General features: G+C 45.7%; 1 protein-coding gene across 5 annotated transcripts in view; it reads left to right on the top strand.

Moving 5' to 3' along the window:
• Positions 1-693: 693 nt before the first annotated feature.
• The window catches only part of LOC147449661 (tRNA-specific adenosine deaminase TAD2-like), a 71,857-nt gene continuing 56,853 nt past the window's right edge, over positions 694-15,697 (top strand). The window contains exon 1 of one of the 5 annotated variants that reach the window (XM_086522046.1): positions 694-1,002. The gene's annotated coding sequence lies outside the window, so the exon portion shown is untranslated. The remainder of the gene's footprint in view (positions 1,003-15,697) is intronic. The other 4 variants (XM_086522044.1, XM_086522048.1, XM_086522047.1 and 1 more) reach the window with 4 other exon arrangements.

Raw genomic sequence — 15,697 nt, 5'->3', positions numbered from 1 at the left:
TCTACGCAATATTTGCTTGAGGAGCTTCTTGTCCGGAGTGTGGACTCTTGGAATGCAAGGTTTCCCCCTATGGCAAGGCCAGAAAGCTCTAGTCTGTTTTCAACAAATGCGAAGCGAGTGCCTCTCTCCAGATGCAGTCACATAAGCGTGCATCTTGAAGGCATGTGGATGTACGCAAGATGCCGATATGTCATGCTTGGCACTACCATGATCGATATGTATGCCAAATGTGGAGCGCTTGAGAAAGCACAAAAAGTGCTATGTCCGGGATGTCGCCTCTTGGCATTCACTAATTGCGTGATATGTGCAATAAGAGAAGTGCCAGAAAGATTTACAATGTTTCCAGCAAATGCAAAGAATGTGTATCTCTCCAAATTCAGCCATATATACTTATGTCCAATGCAAAGCGAGGGCCTCTCTCCAGATGCAATCACATAAGCGTGCATCTTGAAGGCATGTGGCTATACACAAGATGTCGACATGGGCTTAAAAAGTACACCACACTTGGCATACACGTCAACCAAAGCATTGCCAAGCACGACATCTTTTTGTAATAGCTCCTTCCTAACAATCTCATCATGACTCTGCTTGCCCATGATAGCTAGAGACCTATGCGGAGATAATAAAAAATATACATCTCTCTCTCTCTCTCTCCCCCCCCCCCCCCCCCCCGTTTTTGTCTTTCTTACCCTCGGACTCTGCGGCTAACGAAGCATTCTAGTTCATTCAGCTATTGGGTGGATAATTAAAAATTACCACATGCAGTGCCTCCATCTCCATCTGCAGTGTTATGAAGTTCCCGCCCCCCCGCCGCCACTCCTTGCGCCCCGTCTTCTCTGTCTCACCACCTGCCTGTCCACACTCTCTCTGTAGGTGCATCATCATCCTCTCACCCCAACAGCCAGCTGTCCATGACGCATGGCCGAGCTCGACAAGCCAGCAACGCCCAAGCTGTGAACTTCACGCACGGCTCCTAAAGTGCTCTCGGTAGATTGATGAAAGGTGTGTTCTTTACAAGGGGCAGCATGAAGAGAGAGAGAGAGAGAGAGAGAGAGAGAGAGAGAGAGAGAGAGTTGAAGATCCGCACATGGCCGAGGGCTCTAGAAGAAGAATGATCTCTCTGCCATCAAAGATGATTCCAACTTCTCTCCTTCTGTACAGAAAGGCACCGTGAAGAAGACAACTCCATGCTATTTGCGGCCGCTCTGTCTTGAATGAAGTTGACGCGTTCATATTGCACCTCAACGTCCTAGAGAAGAGGCTGTTGTCGTTGTGAGTCAAGTGTTGTCAGCGAGTACACACAGTTTAAGACAAGATTCTGGCATTGCTTATGTGTAGGCCCTGCCAACAAGCAGATATGTAATAACTAAATAAGGCAGGGTTCAGACGAGGCGGCGACATGAAAAATGAAAGGAGCGTGAATCCTACGTGGAGAAACTCCATTGGGCCAAAACATTAAGGCTCATTTCCGAACCCACTACAAAATTGGCAAGGTTGCTTCAGCTGAGTGAGTGGTTGAGGAAAAAGCTGAAAGTAGAAATCATCATTTGCTACCGCCTCTTGTGAACAAGAGGGGAGGAGGAAGATGGAAAGCAGCCTCTCTGCCACCGGGCTCGTCTGAATCCACCCTAAGTTGCAGGCACTCCCAGCTAAGGTCTCGTGGAATGCATTGATTGCATGATATCCTGGGCATATATATAAGTGCAGCCCTTGGTCGAACCCCCTATTTGAATGCCAATGACAAACTTACAGGAGACAACCATGCTCATTGGAATTGATCATGCGTCTGTGGTTTCTACACAAAGGCTTGTGAGACATCGTCGAGAACGCGGAGATAAGACCCACAAGATCCAGCAACAATAGGCTGACTCGACATTAGGATCACGAATTTCTTCAATCATGCGTTGATTGAGATGTGAGTAATACAAAGGTGATGTTCAGGCACTCACGACAAAAATCTCTCCCATGGTATAGACTTTGCAAATTGCAAGTAAAATGTGGTCCAAGCTCAAAGATATGTTTGATTGAGACTTTATGATGCCAACGGTCACCCTTCTTTGACAGTTATTTCCATTAAGATTGAAGCTCAGTCTGCCATGCAATCAATTTATGATTGCAAAGGTCATCCATGATCAACTCTCACTTATGGAAAGTGCATTGACTATTGCTTAGTTAGTTGCCTCGGTACCTAGTTGGATTTTGCTGAGCTTTGCTCTTTTCTTATCGAGGAGGAAGCTGTCCTAGTCTCCCATGGCAAGATTCGAGTTTTGGCATATACTACATTGGAAACCAAAAAGAAGTTGGGGACTGTCACAAGACGGACACCACGTACCAATAGAAAAGAACAGACTGAACACACTTTTAGCACTTCAATAACAATTGAAACTTAAACAGAGAGAGAGAGCACATGCGACACGGAGTGGCGGAATTTCACCCTAGAGAGTATTAGCCCCAAACCTTGGCGCCCCTTTCGGTATTTCTTTATATTACTTGAACTCAGTACAATGCCGGTACTCGCGCCTTGCACCTTCTTACTGAAGCGTGTCAGAGACTGAGCCCTTTGCGGCCTTGAAAAGCATTTTTATGAAAAGCTTGAAACTCAAAAGCAATTGGCCTAAAAGTCAGCGCTGAAAATCAGCTAGTGTAAATCACGGAAATCCGTACAGGCTGCCACGTCAGCAAGTCAGCGCAAAAAGCAAAAGTCTGTACAAGTTGCAACGTCAGTAGTCAGCACGTTTTGCGGGCTGTCCGTACAGCTATCACGTCATCAGCTTCTGCGCAAGTTAGCGCGCGCGTGTGGGTGTGTGCACTGGTCCTGCTTTATTTTTAAGGCCTTTATGTCCTCTTGGCCCCATAGTACGGGGTCTTAAAAGTTGGTGGAACTTTTTAATTCTTTTATTGCTTCTTTTTAGGGTTTAGGCCCCTCGGCCGGTGGTTCTATTCTTCAGTGACTTGACATGTTAGTAGTTTGTGACATCCCTCCTTGAAAGAGAGTAATCGTCTGTGATTACCGTATATTTGCAAAACAACTCGAGTTAGCTATTTTTTTTTTTTCGAGGGACATTCTGAGGGACAATCAATTTGCTCTTTTTGTCAAGGAGTTGGCTTCTCCTTTCGTCTTGATGGAGCTCTTGATCTCCTGGGTTGTTGACTTCCCAGAAAAATCTCATCCAAGAAGGAGCATTCAATGGTTGGCACATCAAAATGCAACACGAATGCTTACATATGCATGTTACAAGACACAACAAATAGCGCCGCTGAGCACTCCCCCGAGACAAACAATTTGCGGTATGAATCTACTCAACGACTACCTCGTCACTCCCTCCGCAAATAACCTAAAAAGGTCCGAGCCATGAGCTGAGAAGACTGTACAACCAAACGCTCCCCAGACCGCAGTCTACGTGGCTTGGAGGTTCAAGCATACAACCAAACGCTTCCCAGACATCGGTCTGCGTCGCTTGGAGGTTTTCTAGCATACAACGGAACGCTCCCTAGACATCGGCCTGCGTCGTTCGGAGGTTTTCTAGCATACAACGGAACGCTCCCTAGACATCGGCTTGCGTCGTTGCGAGGTTCAAACAATACCAAAACAATATTCTCACTTCTCAACCCAAGAGTAAAATCACCGATCAATGAAACCAGTATTAAAACGAGAGTCAAACAGTTCAAATCGGCACCAAGACAGATAGCATCCATTTCAAACAGTTCTTTCTCAAACAATGTTCAAAAGTATCTATCTAACTATAAAACAACTAGAGAGTTCACTCAGGGTTTTGTTCGGACAACTGAACTTTGAGGATGACTGGCTTGCCCTTCTGTATCACGGTGATGGTTTGGTTCCGAACTTGGAGAGTCGCATCATTCTTGTCGTGCTAGGGCATGTCCAAGAGAACGTCGCAGTTGCCCAACTTCATAATGTGGAAATTGGCTTTTCCGTGATAATCTTGGATAGTCACTGGAAGAGCACCAATGACTTTTTGAGTTTGCCCCGTGGCTAGCTCAGCTTCAATTTCTCCACCATCTGCATCATAATCAAAGTATATCTGCTTCAAGAATTCTGGATGGATGAAGTTTTCCATAGCTTCGGGGTCAAAGAAGATCAAGGCTCCAAGGCGTTGACTTTTCCATAAGCTTTGCATAATTCATTTGAACTCTCGAGGTGTATACCATACATATCGGATACTAGTCCAATGACAAGTCTAGCCCTCTTAGCCGGAGGTGGCCCCGGAGATCTGTTTGACGTGGGAGTAGAAGGTTGCTCTGAGGACGTCGTGTTACCATATACAGTGATGTGTGAACACACTCGGACCGCCGGGGCATTTTTTCTCTCTTTAGGAGGTTTTTTGCCCCGAGCATTGTATATACGCCCATCACTCTAGGGCTATCTATCTTTCCATTGCACACTAAGTAACACACTCTCTATTGTGTGCCTTGAGCTTCCTTTGTCTTCTCCAAGCTGTGTGCGTTTTTCTGCAACCCTAATTCCAACAATTGGTATTAGAGCAGGTTACGTCCTCCTGGGCTTATTCTCCAGCTGCTCCAGCACACGTTTGCTCACTTTCTCTGATTACAGTGAGGTTTGCCGAGCGTTCGCAAGTCGCTCATTTCGGCCTCGGTTTCCACTACATGCATGTCTGCACAGGCAATTTCGTCATTTTGTGCAGAATTTCTGTCAGTGCCATTTTCTGCATAACAGGTGCCTTACAATCTTCTACGGTTTGTGCTATATAGCACGTGTGTTCCCACTCCGTTTCTCCTATTTTCGGGCAGTTTTCACATCAGGTGCAACATTTACCATGGCTGACAACAACACTGATGTCTTCAAGATGTTTGCTGTTGAGGACAGGTTGGATGGGGACAATTACCCTATGTGGGCTTATATGATGCAACACGCTTTTGTGTCAATGGGAGTCTGGAATATTGTGCAGGGCATTGATGTACGTCTGCAGAACAAGCTCGTTTGGATGTAAAGGATGCGTAGGCTCATGCATTGATTGGTTGTCTGTGAAGCGCACCATTGTTCCTCACATCCGTTCAACAAAATCTGCAAAACAGGCTTTGGATATTTTGGCTGGTCTTTATGCAAGCCACAATGAGGCTAAAATTGATTTGCTGCGTAAAGAGTTGGAGTCGAAGATTATGCATGATGAAGATGATATGGACACTTTTCTTGCTAGTGTCAAGGATATCAATGAGCAACTTATTTCTGCAGGTGAAGTCATTTCAAACAGTTCCCTTGTGCAGACTGTTCTTGATGCCTTACCAGACTTTTGCTAGTACTTGGAGACTTATGATTCAAGGAAATCCAGAAGTTGTCAAGTTTGATGCATTATGCCCTCATTGCTGTTGCAAGAGTCACTTTCCAGGAAAAACAGAACTACAGAGCGTGCAGTTGAACAGCCTTTTATGATTCTCAAAGAAGAAAGGGTGGTAACAGCAATGCAGCCACTTCTTATGGTTCTGCTGCGAGTGACAAAACTTCTGTTTCAATGCTTTTGCTGGCAGCACTTCGTCTGGAAATTCTGGTGATAAGGGCAAAAAGAAGATGCGTTGCCATTATTGTAAAGCTAATGATCACTTGATTAAGTCGTGTCCTAAGTTGAAGGCCAAAGAGGCTAAGAAGAAAGAGGGTGGTTCCACTGCAAATGCTGGTTCCACTACAAATGCAGCCATTGTTGAGTCTTATGTGAAAGGAGACTGTGATGCTGATGTCGTTGCAGAATGGGCTTTTAGCACAGAGTGCACTTACAATCCTGTTGTCCATGATGCATTCTTGTCCGTTGCTGCAGATTCACATGTGGTATTTCGACAGTGGTGCTACAAAGCACATTACCTCACATCGTGAATTGTTCACCTCTCTCGAGTCTGTCCCTCATGGGAATTCAATCACTTGTGCCAACAATGCCTCTTATCCAGTTCAGGGAGTTGGAAAGATTGTGCTTATTGCTGCTAATGACAGTTCTTTCACACTTGTTGATGCACTTTACATACCTTGGATCAAGAAGAATCTTTTGTCTGTATCTGCACTTGCTAGACTTGGACTTGTAGTCAAATTTGTGGATGACAGATGTACAGTTAATGATCTCAGTTTTGGTGATAAAATTGTTGTATCTGGGCTTTTGTGCCGTGGGCTGTATAAGCTCACTTTGTATGACAAGTGTGGACAAAATTTTGCAAATGCAGGTGCAGATTCAAGGGCTATTTCAGATGCAAAACTTTGGCATGCACATTTTGGTCATCTGAATTTTGCCAGTTTGCTGTGTTTGTAGAAATCTAATATGTTTGCTTCTTTGCCACCTCTTGAAGCACCTGTCAAACATGTTTGTCAAGGCTGTATTTTGGGTAAGATACAGCGTTCTAAGTTTCCAAAGGATCGTTCAGTTCGGGCCACATGCGGGTTGCAGCTTGTGCATAGCGATGTTTGTGGGCCCATGCAAACTCTGTCCTTGGGCAATTACCTTTACTTCGTGACTTTCATTGATGATTACTCCAGGCATGCATGGGTATTTCCGCTTAAAGCGAAGTCCGAAGTTTTTATGTGCTTTAAGCAATTTCTGGCTATGGCTGAAAATTTCTCGAAATGTACTATGGGCACACTCTGTTCCGATCGAATCGACGGAGAGAGTATATGTCTCATGAATTCAATGCATTTTTGGCTAGTCGTGGGATAAAACACCAATGTACAGTGTCTTATACACCCGAGCAAAATGGTGTTGCTGAGATGAAAAACATGTCACTTACGGAAATGGCACGATGTATGGTCAAAAGTCAAGCTTTGCCGCATTCTTTTTGGCTTGAGGCCATCATGTGTGTCACTTATGTACTAAACAGGTGTCCTACAAAAGCTTTGCAGTCTATTACTCCATATGAAGCATGGCACGATAGAAAGCCTTCTATTGAGCACATGCGTGTTTTTGGCTGTTTGGCATATGCTTTGGTGCCACAAACACAGCGCAGGAAATTGGATGATAAGGCTGTCAAATGTATTTCTGTTGGTTATAGTGCTGAAAGCAAAGGTTACAGGCTGTATCATCCGCAAACAAAACGTATTCTGGTTTCACGGTATGCAGTGTTTGCTGAAGATTCTGTTCAGCCCTTGCTGTCATGTACTAGAGACAGTAATGTAAGCTCATAGGACATTTATGACACTTTGTTGCCTCTTTTCAGTGGTGGAAATACGAATGTAAGTTCCAATGAGGCAAATGTACAGCCTATGGGGGTTTCTGAAAATGTTACAGATCAGCCTATTACTGATGCAGATGTACATGATGTACTTGATGAGGAAAGGGCTGAAAACGAGTAGGCCAGAGGTATGCTAAAATGGCTGGTGCACACTTAACGTGACAGTAAATTGGATGCACCTTTGTCTAGTCGTACTCGTTCAGGCTCTCGCCATGCATGTTATGCATCAGATTGTTATGCTTTGGCCGTGTCTAGCTTACATGATGTTGAGAAGCCTCTGTCTTTTGATGAAGCACAGAATTCAAAAAATTGGATGGCTGCCATGCAATTAGAATATGATGCACTTATAGAAAATGACACATGGACTTTATGTGATTTGCCTCCTGGCAAAAAGGCCATTGGTACGAAGTGGGTTTACAAGTTGAAACGCAAGCCGGATGGTGAGATGGATTGCCATAAGGCTCGACTTGTTGCAAAAGGTTATGCACAAGAAAAAGGCATAGATTATGAAGAGACCTTTGCTCCTACTTGTCGTATGACTACTGTGCGTTTTCTATGTGCATTGGCAGCTCATTTTGGTTGGGATGTACATCAATCAGACATTGTTACTGCTTTCTTGAATGGTGACATATTTGAGGAAGTTTATGTAACGCAGCCTCGCGGTTTTGTCATAAAAGGACAAGAGGACAAAGTGTGCAGATGTAAGAAGGCTTTGTATGGGTTGAAGCAATCTCCTCGTACTTGGTATGACAAAGCTGACACTCATTTGGTCAAACGAGGCTTTTGTAACAGTCCAACAGAAAGCACATTGTATGTAAAGCGTGAGAGTGATGTACTTCTCATTGTGGTTCTTTATGTCGATGATTTGCTGATCACTGGACCAAATGAGAGACATATTGTTGAATTTAAGGCTGATTTGAATGCTACTTTCAAGATGAAAGATTTGGGACTGTTGCATTATTACTTGGGTATACAGGTTAAGCAGTGTGATGGTGGTATTGCCTTGTGTCAGAAAAGTTACATAGAGACATTGCTATGTAAGTTTGGACTTGAGGATTGCAAACCAATTGCCACTCCCATGGAAACAGGTTTGAAGTTGAGTCCATGATGCTGGCGGTCCTGTTGATGTTACTCTTTATCAAACTACTGTTGGCTGCCTCATTTATGTATGCAACACGAGGCCGGATATTCAGTTTGCAGTCTCACAGGTCATCAGATTTATGCATAGCCCAGGGTCTAAGCATTGGCAGGTTGTCAAGAGGATTTTCCGCTACCTTAGTGGCACTTTACATCTTGGCTTGTTTTATCCCAAGGGGGGATCATTGCCGCCACACTTACATGCTTTTTTGGACTCAGATTGGGCTGGTTGTTTTGACACGCGAGTGTCCACAAGTGGTTTTTGTTTCATGCTTGGCAGTTCATGTATATCATGGTTGAGCAAGAAGCAACCGACTGTGGCCACTTCGACTTGTGAGGCTGAGTACAGGGCAGTCTTCACAGCTACGGTTGAGTGTGTATGGCTCAGACGTTGTATGGCTGATTTGGGTGTTGGACAGGACACTGCCAACACTATCTACATTGACAGTCAGAGCGCATTGGCAGATGCGAGGAACCCAGTTTTTCATGCTCGCACAAAGCACATTGAGGTGCATTACCACTATGTCAGGGAGAGGCTCTCAACAGGAGAGATCAGCTTGGCTTATGTGCCAACACAGGACAACCTTGGAGATCTTTTCACAAAGGCATTGTCTCGTGAGAAGCTTGAAGCTTTCCGCAAAGCTTTGGGCTTACTCCCCTTTGTGGACTGATCATGTCCTCAGGGCATGGCATTTCCCTTTTCTCTCGTTCACCGCATCACTCCAGGGGGGATTTGTTACCATATACATGTGATAGTGATGTGTGTGAACACACTAGGACCGTCAGGGCATTTTTTTCCCTCTTTAGGAGGTTTTTTCTCCCGAGCATTGTATATACGCCCATCACTCTAGGGCTATCTATCTTTCCATTGCACACTAAGTAACACACTCTCTATTGTGTGCCTTGAGCTTCCTTCGTCTTCTCCAAGCTGTGTGCGTTTCTCTGTAACCCTAATTCCAACACGTTGAGGCTCACTCAGGACATGTATTGAACGTATGGCGTGTTTGGAACATTCGAAGCGTGGGCCTTCTTGTAACAAGGTGTCTCGTTGACGGTGTGTCAGACGAGGCGGTTGAGGCTGGTTTTCACGGGATTTGTTCGTTGTTGGGAGTTGTGGTTAGTGGCCGGAGTTGCTTTCGTGGTAAACTCCAACTTTCCTTTCATCATTTTGTAGCTGACCGCAGCATGGTCCATAAGCTCTTGCATGGTTGAAACTTGCTTGGACAAACAATATTCTTGCAACGGTGATGGTAGTCCAATGGTGTAACGCTCGCACTGGTCCTCCAAGGAAGGTAGACGTCGAGAAACCTTTGGTTATAGTCCTGCATGGTCTCTGTGGCAAGCATTTTCAAGTTGCCTCATTCTGACCTAATTTGGACTTCGAAGAGAGAAGTCGTATAACTGCGTTGCAAAGACTGTCTTGAAAGCTTGCCAGGTCCTTGGAGCATGCGGTTGTGTCGCGATTGAACTCCACCACTGCATAGCATTATCTTTAAGAAATTCTGCTGCTCGAGAAATCTTGGATTCTGTTGTATAGTTCCCCAAAGCATAGATGTGTCGAATTGTTGTAGGAACTGCAATGCTTTCTTTCGATCTTTCACCTTGGAAAAAGTGAAAAATTTGACTGTCGTGCAGCCATCCTTGAAATCTTTGGGTTGGTTAGGCGCATATCTCGGGTACAGATAATAAGGGTATCCATGTGGGCTCCAACCATTGTAGCATGGTGGCGGTGGTGGTGGGGGCAAAGGCGGTTGCACTGGATCAAGGTCAGATAGTTGCACCATATTCCTGAAGACTCCCTCGATTGAAACAGACTGTTGGGAAGGTTGCCGGTTGGAAGCTGTTGTACTTTTTGGTGCCGGAGGAGGGGGTACTACAGGTTGCCGGTTGGAAGCTCTTGTACTTTTTGGTGCTGGAGGAGGGGGTACCACTTGAGGCATCAGAGGGGGTGACATGTAATTCAAAAATTGTTGAAAACTTTGCAGCATCGGAAAATTTTGGTGAGGATGCCGCGAAAGAATGTTGTGAAGCTCGTTGAAAAGAAACTGCAAATATTCTGCTGAATCCATGAACGCCATGTCTTGGGTTCTTTATGGCTTATGCCCTGTAAGACAAAGCGGTGAAAACGGGAGCGCGCCCGATGCGCAATAAAGTAAGGGTGGGAGTCGCTAATAAGTTCGGTGTCGAGACCCCAAGATAGAAGAGTGGTTAATAAGTCCGGGGTCGGGAACCCAAGATACTTCAAATAAAATTTCAGTAAACTTTGGAAGCGTCGGATTGCTCTGTCTGCTTTTTTGGTGGGACCGGTATGCTTTCAGAAAAGCACGCACTTGAAGCTCTGATACCACTGTCACAAGACGGGCACCACGTGCCAATAGAAAAGAAGAGACTGAATAGACTTTTAGCACTTCAATAACAACAGAAACTGAAAGAGAGAGAAATGAAATGATATATTAACGTCTACAAAAGGCCAAAATGACCTATGAGACCAACTGATTACAATGATGAGTCTAGTACCAAGTCTGGGTACAAACAAAGAAAACTACAAACAAAGAACTGAGATAGGAGTGCTACCGACTCCTATGGGTGGCTGGTAGGCTGAGCAATGGTATCATGCCAAAAAGGTACAAAATGGGGATAAGTGTCACCATGGTATAATAAAGCAATAGCATGGAGCCTATCCTGGTACACTCTGGGTGTCGTGCTAGAATCTTGTGGATCCTCTGCCGCAATCTCCGCCGGTGCTGCGTGGCTCCCCTCAGTCGCGGTCGTCTCAATCTCCCCAACTCTATAGCTCGGTCAATGAGAGTACCGCTGGTGTGTGTATGGGTGGGAACCGAGCTCTGTGATGGTGGTGTCCCCTCTGCTTCTGTGCTACTCAGACTGAAGAAATCTGAGATGCGTCTTTGGGACTGTCTCTATCTTTGCCCTCTCAATAGAGCGTCTCTATGTCTCTGTATCTCAAGTAGATATAATCCGAGACACCTTTGATCCTGATATCTCATGACTCTATCTAACGAGTCAAAACCATCTCTGAATAAACAATGAAAGCGTCCCCGTATCTCATAGTAACCTGTGCACTGACATATGTAGTGAAACTCTATCTCTGGCTCTACATGGCATAACTGACAAATCCTACTGTCTGCTGGTACGCCTCTGAATCTACCTGTCTCAATCCCAAGCTGGTGTGAAGATGTGCGAATCTGGCCTATGGCACATCGTAACCCATGAGATAGATGTGTGTCCATGTAGCTGGGCCGTGTGATAAATCCATCTGTCGTGAGTTGGAGAAGATGCTCTCTATAGAAAGCCCTCTTCGTACCCAACTCCCGTGATGGCTCTATCCATGTCCTCTTGTTATCAAGCTGGATAAGATCGTGCCGAATGAGTCTAGCACTCTCCAGCCGTGTAAGAGCCAAAGAGGGTGCATCAAGAGAATAGTGGAAAGGGGGCAGCCTGCCCATGCTGAAACCATGCCTCTGAAACCATGAGCTCATCTGTGCATACCAACATGATGTATCTCCCTGCAATGCCAACTGTCTGGATGACTCAAGAGCAAGCCTAGCATATCTGTCCCTGGTGGTGTCCCATAAGCTGTGTACAAATGATACTGATCTGGTGAGTGCCTCAACCTCCATAGGTGGGGCAGCCAGCTCCGCTCGTATGATGTCATGTGGAACTGAGGCCTTGGCTCTAATCAGCCTAGAAATCATAAGTATCAAGGGTCTCTCCATATTACTCCATCCAGCACTATCAACAGACAGTCCCCAAACCTGGACCCCGTAGTGCATAACTGGAGCGACCAAAGTGTCGAAGAGCCAGAGCTTTGTTTGAGGTTCCTGGAACTGAACCTGCGAACAAATCCTCTCCAAACCGCCTAGGGCTTCATAGGCACGAGTCAATCTAGTGTCTGCTGCCCCTTTCAGTGTGAACCTTGGTCCACTAAAGACCACCCCAAGATATGTGTATGCATCAGTGTACTCCATACTGTCCAGCCCATATGTGAATGTAGGTGCTGATCTCCTAACCCACTGTGGCGTGGTATTAAATACCATGACCTTGGTGTTACCAAGGTTGACAGACAATCCACTATCCGCTGCAAAACTATGCAATGCATCCAAATGTCTCTGCATACCCTCTGGTGAGTCTGATATCAACACGATATCGTCAGCATACAATAACAGAGGGATCCATGTCCCTGCAAGCTGAGCACCTCTATCTCCTCCTCTGTCAATATAATTAGAGACCTCATCAAGATACATACCAAATAAAGTAGAGGACAATGGGCATCCTTGTTTCACTCCGATAGTGGAGTGAACTATGTCAGATATCCCCTCTGATGTGCGTACATGACCCATCAGTGAACTGTACAATGCCATAATCCCCCATATCAGCTCTATGGGTACCCCCAATTCCATAAGTCGGCGCATCAATCTGGCCCTCGGTACTGTGTCAAAAGCTTTGCGGAAGTCTACAAAACTGCAATAAATCCGTCTACCATGTGCTCGACCCTCCTCAATGATAGCTCTGAGTGTAAAGACATGATCTAGTGTGGAGAAACCCCTCCTGAAACCAGCCTGCCCAGGTGCCCGCATGCTTATAATCTTTGCCCAACTGCTCAGCCTATGTTCAAGGATGGATGCATACAACCGTGCCAATGTGTGTCCTACCATGATAGTACGGTAATTCCCCGGCACTGTGGGGTCTCTTGTCTTGAAGATAGGTACAATAGTAGATAATCTCCAAGACTCAGGAAAGCCCTCACACATGACACGGTTGAATAACCGTGCAAGCATCTCTGCCAACAAATCCCCAGCATGTATAATGTGCTTTGCTACCAAACCCTCATGATCCTGTGCCTGTCTGGTCTTCATCCTGTCAATGGCCTCCTGAAGGTGCTCGCAGCCGGACATAGTTGTGGTGGATCTGGTAGTGGTGTCTGTCCAGGTACAGTGTATAAAGATGTTGCATACTGCCCCCATATCTCTGTAGAAGTAATCACTGGTGGGGGAGACTGCTCATGGAATAGACACCAAGCCTCTCCTGAATCTCTACTAAGGAAGAGCTGATATAAATCTTGCTCCATCTGGACCAAGAAAGCTCGCTTCTTCCGTCGCACTAGTCGTCGTGTAGCAATACGAGACTGTCTATAGGTGATCACTCCCAATGCAAGCTCCCGCAGTATCTGAGCTCTCCTCTGTCGACACTCCTCATCATACCAGCTGTTCTGAGGCATGTGCCCAGAACGACGTCTCTCACCAGGCTGAGTGTGTGGGTATGCCTCTGTCGCTGCCCCATGCAATGTCACTGTCAGCATAGATGTGATCTCCTCCACTGTGTATACTGGCTCTGATGTGCATAAAAGCCTACGTATCTCCTCTGCATAGACTGAGTCAGTCTCTGGTGTAAAAGTATAGCATGGATGTCTACCACCCCGTGAGGCTTGAGATGTATTGTACTCAAAGGAGACTGATAATGTCAAAAGTGCATGATCTACTGCAATCCCAACAGGCCTAGGCCCCACTGTGAAATCCTGAATGTGAGAGAGAAAGCTCGGATGTGTCAGAACATAGTCTACAGTATTGGACCCATGTCTGTGTGGAAAACAAGTAAAACCTGTAGAAGATGGGAAAGTTGGTAAGCCATTCAGTATGGCTAAACTGTGAGTAGTCGTCATCTCCCTCGGGTGTCTCCCATACTCCGTATGCTCTCTGTCGTGTGAGCATCTCTCAAGCCCCATCTCCTCTGGCTCTAGCTCTCTGAGCATCTCCTCTGAGTGTCATAGAAAACTGTCTGTGAGCTGCCTGTACGGGCATTGAAATCTCCCAAAAGTATGATGTCTCCATCCCTGGAGAACTCCCAGATATCATCATCAAGTATAGAGTAAGGAGACTGTCCTCTGGGTGAAGCATATACTGAAGTGCTGGGAGGAAAATAGCATATGGCGATGTACAAGAAACGTCCAGTCTCTGCCCTCAGCCTCACCCACAAGTATCTGGCCTGATCATCTCTCCGAACTATGTGCAGTAGTGGTTGGAGCTCCTCTCTGAAAAGAATTGCTACACCTCTTGATCCTCTAGTCCCATGCGTAGATTTGGAGAGAGAGCACACGCAACATGGAGTGGCGGAATTCCACCCCAGAGAGTATTGGCCCCAAACCTTGGTGTCCCTTTCGGTATTTCTTTATATTACTTGAACTCAGTACAATGCCGATACTCGCCCGCTCTTCACCTTCTCATTGAAGCGTGCCAGAGAGTGAGCCCTTTGCACATATTTAAAGGCCCTTGCCATTGAAAGGCAGTTTACATGAAAAGCTTGAAACTCAAAAGCAACAGGCCCAAAAGCTGGCGCTGAAAATCAGCCAGCGTAAATCACAAAAATCCGTATAGGCTTCCACGTCAGCAGGTTCAACGCAAAAAGCACAAATCTGTACAAGTTGCCATGTTAGCAGTTAGCGCGTTTTGTGGGCTGTCTGTACAGCTGCCACATCATCAGCTTCTGCGCATGTGTGTGTGCGCTAGTCCTGCTTTATTTTTAAGGCCTTTATGTCCTCTGTGCCCCATCGGACAGGGTCCCAGAAGTTGGTGGAACTTATTAATTCTTTTGTTGCTTCTTTTTAGGGTTTAGGCCCCTCGGCCGGTGGCTCCGTTCTTTAGTGGCTTGACATGTCAGCAGTTTGTGACAATTACAAGTGTGGAAAGCATGGGCATTTGTCTTTGGATTGTAAATCCAAAGGCAAAGATAAAAGCTCGCAAAAGAACAAAGCCAAAGACAAGCTTGATGAGGACAACAGTGATAGTGATTCTACCAAGGACTCAACGGAGTCTGCCGGTGTGGCACAGACTACACTGACAAAAGTTCCAGCCTTTTAGTTCATTGGTGGGTGCTACAACAGGCTTCAGCCAAAGAGAGGTATGTGAGCGGCATAGAGGGGCAGGTTGTGCACTCCCAATACTTGTTTTGGACCCATGCATTAGAGTTCCTCATTGGTGTTTGAACCTGTTGTTGGGAAAACAAGAGCAAGGGGTACCTCTATAGAAATGTCTCCCAATAGCGCTCAAGATACAAGATCATCACCACAAACAATATCAAATGAACTCCCACAAAAACACAACTCAAAGGCAATTGATCCCTTGGAAATTTACAAGCACATGCCGATCGAAAAGATCACCATGGAAACTAGGAAGCACGTGCCCTTGCATGGAATTACGGCACATGCCAACCCAAAAGATCACCATGGAAGCTAGGAAGTACGTGTTGGTATGGAAGTACAACATATGTCAACTAATACACTTGAGGAAAGCGCTTCTTCCTTCACCGATTTCCTCTTCAAAACGAATTTCAAAGCATACATAGGCCACCAAACATGTAAGCCTTC

The sequence above is a fragment of the Adiantum capillus-veneris genome, chromosome 10 (assembly GCF_014529385.1).
Source record: "Adiantum capillus-veneris isolate H3 chromosome 10, ASM1452938v2, whole genome shotgun sequence".
NCBI classification, from domain to species: Eukaryota; Viridiplantae; Streptophyta; class Polypodiopsida; order Polypodiales; family Pteridaceae; genus Adiantum; species Adiantum capillus-veneris.
Note: the sequence above shows the minus strand (reverse complement) of the source record. Positions and strands in the feature narration are given on the sequence as shown.